Source organism: Calypte anna, chromosome 2 (genome assembly GCF_003957555.1).
Source record: "Calypte anna isolate BGI_N300 chromosome 2, bCalAnn1_v1.p, whole genome shotgun sequence".
In the NCBI taxonomy this organism is placed as follows: Eukaryota; Metazoa; Chordata; class Aves; order Apodiformes; family Trochilidae; genus Calypte; species Calypte anna.
In genome coordinates, this window is record NC_044245.1 from 4445903 (window position 1) to 4452802 (window position 6900).

Here is a 6900-nt window from a genome sequence, read left to right on the forward strand (position 1 = left end):
AACACTTGGAAGAAGTGGCAGTACATGATTTTTAGACCTGACTTTTCAAATGAATCCAGTAGAGTCACAACCAAGTGACCAAACCACCTCAGGGACACCTGTGAAAAGGTTTCCTACAGCTGGAAACAACCATCCTGCTGTGGCACTAAGCCAGGTCAGCCATGAATTCTCTTTTTTTCTTGGCATCTCAGGTGGATTTTAAAGCTTGACTTGAACTCTCTACAACCACTGCTGCTCCTGCCTGTCGTGCAGGCTCTTGCACCAAATCCATGTTTGCTGTTGGATGGAGTATAGCTTGAAGGAGCCCTGCTGCTGGCAAGAGTTATTTTCCCTTCAATATTTGTTCTGAGGCATGGATTAATACATTCAAATGATTCAGCCTTTGCTTTGTCAACTTTGCCATCTGCCTGCTTCTCTCTAGTCTGTCCCAATGGGAGGAGATACCCTGCAGACATCCCAGATACTCCCAGATACTCTCCCCAAAAATTCAAGGAGCTTTAGCAGTCCTCAGAGGGACTGCAAGGAATTCTCTTTGAGCTTGGAGTTGTCTGTAGACTGCCCTGGAAAATAATTATAACCCTGAGTGGTCTCCACTGTGGCTGGAAAAAAATGGTGTGATCCATCTTCCACTTAGCTGTCTCCCAAGAGTGGCTTGCAAACAGCTTTTCAGGAAGTTCTCCAGTCATTTTGGGGGGTTCAGGAGCCTGCAGACCATACTCAGGGTACGAATGTGAATTTTTTCCATGCCTGAATCCACACTTAGGATCACAAAACCTTTAAAAGACTTGGCAGCCTGGCTTCAAGGGCACCCTGGGCTCATCCCAACATATGGCACTGCCCAGCAGAGAGGCCACCAGGTGCCTTTATGATATTTCAGGCAAGAAGAAAGGGAAGAAAGATGAAATGCCCTGCCCATGGCATGGGTAGTGGAGTCTGTTGGTGCTGTACTGAATGCTAAGAGTCTCACTGGAAAAATGGAGAAAGAATTCATCCACTGAATGGAAGATCTTAATTGGGATGTCTCAAGGGAATCAGTCCAAACTAAAATCTGATTTCAGAGGGATGAGATCTGTGAAGGGCCCGGCTGCCACCTAGTGGAGATGTGATGTGCCTTTAGACTAAAAAAAATATATAAATAATACATATGGGAATAACTAACCTCTAACCTCTAGGTTAAATAGCCTCATTACTTGAGAAAAAGTAATTAAAAAAATAAAGTAGATCAGACACCAATGACACTGTGGGCAAAACCACATCATAATCACAGGCAACAGGGGACAAATGAACCCTGAGGTTGTCTTGCCCACTATTTCTTGAACAGTTTGTATTTTCCTCTTACCTCTGTGCAAAAACACACAAGGTTTTTCATTCCTAATTAAAGAAAAGCTGGGATGTTTCAGAGTGATCATATAGGATTTAGGTTACCTCCATCCCAACTAGCTAACTAGCATCTGCACTTTTCAACACAACTACTTTTTTTTTTTTTGCTAGAAAACATGTCAAACACTTTCATAGTAAATCACTTTTCCATTTGTACTGGTCAGTACCATTTTTTCATTTTCCCAGCATCATCCAGAACGTGCAGCAGCTCTATCCTGCTGCTGATAGTGCCCAAAACACCTTGGGAAGGGTGGAAGCCCAGGGCAGGCATCAGCACAACTTCCCTGAGAACCTTCCACTTGTGGCTCTGGCACTTTCCAACTTTTCCACTCATTTCTCCAATCTTGTCTTAAACCCACACAAACTTTTGATGTCTAAGAAGGATTCTCAAATTATTGTGCAGGAGGTAAGGGAACTTTTCAAGGTAAAAATCATTCATCTCCATGTTGACACTACTCATTTTTCATGCCCCCTTATGAAATTCTTCCATGTTTCTCTAGGCCACACTGGATACAGAAGCAGAGTTAATACAATATAAACAGATTTTCATGTGCTTTGTCCCATCAAGATTATTTGGGATCAATATTCTGTTTTCTAATTGTTATTATTTGTTCAGTAAGGAGACAGAGAATCCTTAGCCTCTTAATGCACTTGGTGAGGATATGTCTACAGTTTCTGATATAATTTCAAATCATCAGAATGAATTCTAGCACCAAAACAAAATTTTCTACATTCTGTCTGCTGATATCAGCACGCATGAAAGCAAGGAACTGACCTGGCTGGAAACCAATCTGAATTATTAAAATAAAGATTGTGTTTGGGCAGAACAGGGGAGGCACTACCTCACCCTTTCATCATTTTCTAACCTTGGCTTAGCTGAAGCAGAAAGAGGTGAATTCCATTCTTTATTTAATAGTGTGGTTCCAGCTGTTTGAGCTGATGAAGGGGAACCCAGCTTAGTCACTTCTACTTCATTCAACTATATTGGAAAAAGGAAACAGGTCCACTTCAGCATCCTTCTTCCCACCTTCCTCACACTGCTCTATCAAATTGCAAGATGAAAATTGGGTCAGTGAATAATTTCCTCTGTGGAATAACAGGTAAGTGTTGCAAGAAAGAATTTTTTTATTTTATTTTAAACATTCAAAAAGTGGTTGAGAGCTCAACCTAACATGAGTTGAATTTGAGAAATGAAAATGGACACCTGGAGCCCTACAATTTGGAAGTGGATTGACCAAAAGGAAGGACTATATAAGCTAAGCTTGCAACAAATTGTTCAGTCATCATCAGGAAAGCCCTGCACATGGCCAATTGTGATCCAAATAAAATGATCAAGCTCCATTGAAAGGAAAAGTAAAGACACACAGATTTGTTGCAGACATTTGTGTGTACACTACAACATTAGGTATTTATTTTATGTGCTCCTTTCACTTTAGGAAGGGTACTTTCTGTCTACTGTGGATCAGAAGTTTTGTTCAGTCACATTCAAACTGGCAGGAAAATCCTATTGCTACATAAAATTACAAGTCACGTTTCCACGTTTTTCCTCATACTGTAAAACATTAATATATATTAAGGTGGATAGCCTTTAAACTAAAATATAGCAGAAATAAACATTATGACATGAAATATGAACATTAGGTATTTTTATTTGCAACTGCACATCACTGATGTTCTGCAAGCACAAAAGTAATGAAATATTCATGCAGACTGCAATTCACTTTTTCTGCTCTTTAGTTATGAGATTTTTCATAGCATGTTATAAAATCATTTTCACTAACCAAAAACCTCATCATCATTCTGACATGTTTTGCAGTAGCCAAGATCTGATTAAAAGCTTTATTCTTTATGGGTAATTGTGAGACATTCACCTTAAGGATGCTGTATTAATATAAGAGCAAAATCTAAGCTAGGCAGTGATTGTGTGGTTGTCTCCCTCCCAATCAAAGCTGATGTGGATTATGTGTGTCTGACTTCAGTTTTAATTTCCAGACCTCTCCCCAACCACAGAACAGAGAAATTGTAACTAAACAAGGTTTCATTGTTCCCAAACTATTATAGAAAGAAAAGTCTCCTTTTTCCTACAGATAAACACAGGCAACACAGAAGATCTGGGATCTTGATACATGGGAAGATTTCAGGTATAGATTAGTTTAGATAACAAAACTTGCCAGTAGATATTTTATTAGAATAATCCATATAAAGTTCACTAAACACTTTGGGCTATATAACAATTCAGTGTTTTCTCTTCTCTACAGTGTCCTAGAATAAATCAATGTCATTATCACTGTAGGCCACCCCCTGGCAGAGACACCAAGTGTTTACTCTATTACAGTTTGAATCACACTTCAAATAAAGCTGAACACTGAAAAGGTGCCCTTGCTTCTCTCAATTCTTAAATTATTTCATGATACAAAAACAATAATAGCAACCTTGTTTTGATTTTGGATAAAGACAGAAAAATGATAAGTCTTCATTGTTATTCATCACATGATGCACCATTTAATTTTGTTAATATAAAATATGTGCTGTTGGTAGAGGAGACTTTGCTATGGCTATTGATTGCCATCACCAGTGATAACAGCTGGAAAATCCAAGTAAGCACTGAGTTAGAAAGAAAAAACCAAAATACGTTGTAAAAGGCTGATTGCATAAGAAAAGATTTGAAAAAAATTGTACTAAATTGATGGGCAAGAGCTGAAGACATCTCCTGAACTTACCAGAATGTTAAATGTAGAAGAAATTAAACAATTACTCTATATTGAGATATTTTTATTTAAAAAAATAAACAGAAGACATGGTCCTTACTGATGCCATGCAGTCTGAAATACCACTTATTTTTAGGAATCTGACAGCTATCTTTGGGGACAGAAGAAAACAGTTTATCATTGTCATATAATTGGTCACAATACAACACAAAAGCCAAGTCCAAGTGACTTAATTTTTACCTGAGCTTGCAAAACCCTGGCAGTTGCACATAAAACTGCTCATCTTTTTCAGAGCAGCTCAACCATCATGCCTGGAAGCTGCTTTTTCCTTCTGTCTTTAGTGAGCCCTGTAGCAAACTGCACACTCTGGGAATGGTTCTCCATCCTTAGGTCAGTTTTTCCATTGCTCTGGCCCTACTCCAAGTGAAAGTAAATCATACTTAGCAAAATCTATTCATCAAAGGTTAAGGAGTTTCTGCTACTCACACTTCTCATAGTTGTTTTATCAGACTTTGCATGTGACAGACAAGAACTTGCAGAAATGCAGTCGTATGGGATAAGTGTGCACATGCCTTCTAAATTAATGTTAAGCTTGGTAAAAATTACCTAAACTCAATGTCATTCCCTTCATGAAAAACTGAATAGCTTGAGTGTTTAAATTCTATTTAACACTTTATATTCAAGGCTGAATTTTCTAAAAATGTAATGGAACCTCAATATCTATGCCATACCTAGTCATAACTGATATAAATATCCTAATTAAGTAGCTACAGTCATGCCTTCTGCTTTGAACCACTCTTATTTTCAGTTTCAGCTATCCCATGAGAGCTTTTCAGAGACCAACACCCCAATTCCTTCTCAGGGCTGCTGTAAATCCTTTCTCTTCCCAGCCTGTTCTTGGAATTGCCTTGGTGGTTTGCATGGGCCCAGCTTTCCAGCCTGTCAGGGTCCCTCTGGATGACATCACTTCCCTGGCTGAGGATAAACAGAATTCCACTGGGAGCAAGTGATGTCAAGCAGCACTGGTCCCAGCACTGACCCTGGAAGAACATCACTCATCACTGCTCTTCATTGGGTATTGAACCACTGACCACAACTCCTTGAGTGCAACCACACAGCCAATTTCTCAGCCACTGAGGGGTCCATCCCTCAAGTCCATGTCTCCCTAATTCAGAGACAAGGATGTTGTGTGGGACAGAGTCTAATGCTTTGCACATTTCTGTTGCATGATCAGACTGGCAGGTCACAGAAATGTCCAGAAGAACTGAATGAAAATATATCTGCCTGTTATTCCTTTCTGGTTGGTGCAGTTAACTTTCCTTGTTCCTTTCCAAGCCCTGATGTTCCCATAAAAGAGGTTAATAAATCCATTAATCTGCAGGTTACAACAACCACTGAGTGGTAAAAACCAAACCAACCAACCAACCAGCCAAACCCCCTCAACAACAAACACTGGGAATGCAAATTTATTTTCAAGCTTCTGAATATTTTACTACAATGAAGAGCAAAACCAGCTCACACATAAGAAAATATCTAACAGTACATCTAAAGTATCTAACAGGAAGCTGAACAGGAGCCAGCAGTGTGCCCAGGTGGCCAAGAAGGCCAATGGCATCCTGGCCTGGATCAGAAACAGTGTCGCCAGCAGGTCCAAGGAAGTGATTCTGCCCCTGTGCTCAGCTCTGGTGAGGCCACAGCTTGAGTCTTGTGTCCAATTCTGGGCCCCTCAGTTCAGGAAGGAGATTGAGGTGCTGGAGCAGGTCCAAAGGAGGCAACTGGGCTGGTGAAGGGACTCAAGCACAGACCCTATGAGGAGAGGCTGAGGGAGCTGGGGGTGTTGAGGCTGGAGAAGAGGAGGCTCAGGGGAGACCTCATCACTCTCTACAACTCCCTGAAAGGAGGTTGGAGCCAGGGGGGGGTTGGGCTCTTTTGCCAGACGACTTTCAACAAGACAAGAGGGCAGGGTCTCAAGTCGTGCCAGGGGAGGTTTAGGTTGGAGATTAGAAAGAATTTCTTTCTGGAGAGGGTGATCAGACATTGGAATGGGCTGCCCAGGGAAGTAGTGGATTCTCCGTGTCTGGAGATATTTCAAAAGAGACTGGATGTGGCACTCAGTGCCATGGTCTAGAAACTGCAACGGTGGTTCAAGGGTTGGACTCGATGATCTCTGAGGTCCCTTCCAACCCAGATGATTCTATGGTTCCCAGACATCTCACAGGGGTCTCATTCTTTTGCTATGCAAAACTTTGCTTTTTTAAAAACTTATTTGCAAAGGGCAGTTATTCCTTCATGACGTTTTACAAAGCCTCATCCTTCCCAACACCTCCACATTCTGCTGCTTGAATAATAGAAATTTTCTAACCTCTGCTTACTGGAACAAAACCAGAACACGAGAGTGTATAATTTTTATTTATGAACTTGGAATATTTTTCCTTCTAAAGAGAATAGATAAAGCGACAATAAAAGAGGATTTTTCAGTCGTTGTGCTGCAGTTTGATAAGACATTTAGCTTTTTGTTTGTGTGTCTACTAAAGCAAAAAAAGGAACAAAGCTTGAATAAGCTGAATAGACTCCAGTTCCCACTGCATGAGGTTTGAATCCAAATCTCCAGAGCTGATCATCTGTGATGCCAGTGAACTGGTGTCATCTCAGACATATTACAAGTGAAAGTGTATAGGGAGTGAAGCAAGAAGAGGAGATTTTTGAGCTTGCTGTAATGGAAAGTAGATTGATGAGAAGGGGGGTTTTTGTGTGTGTAGGAGGCCAGACATTTATCACTTCAATGCTTGTCCAGCAAAAAACTTCCAATGGA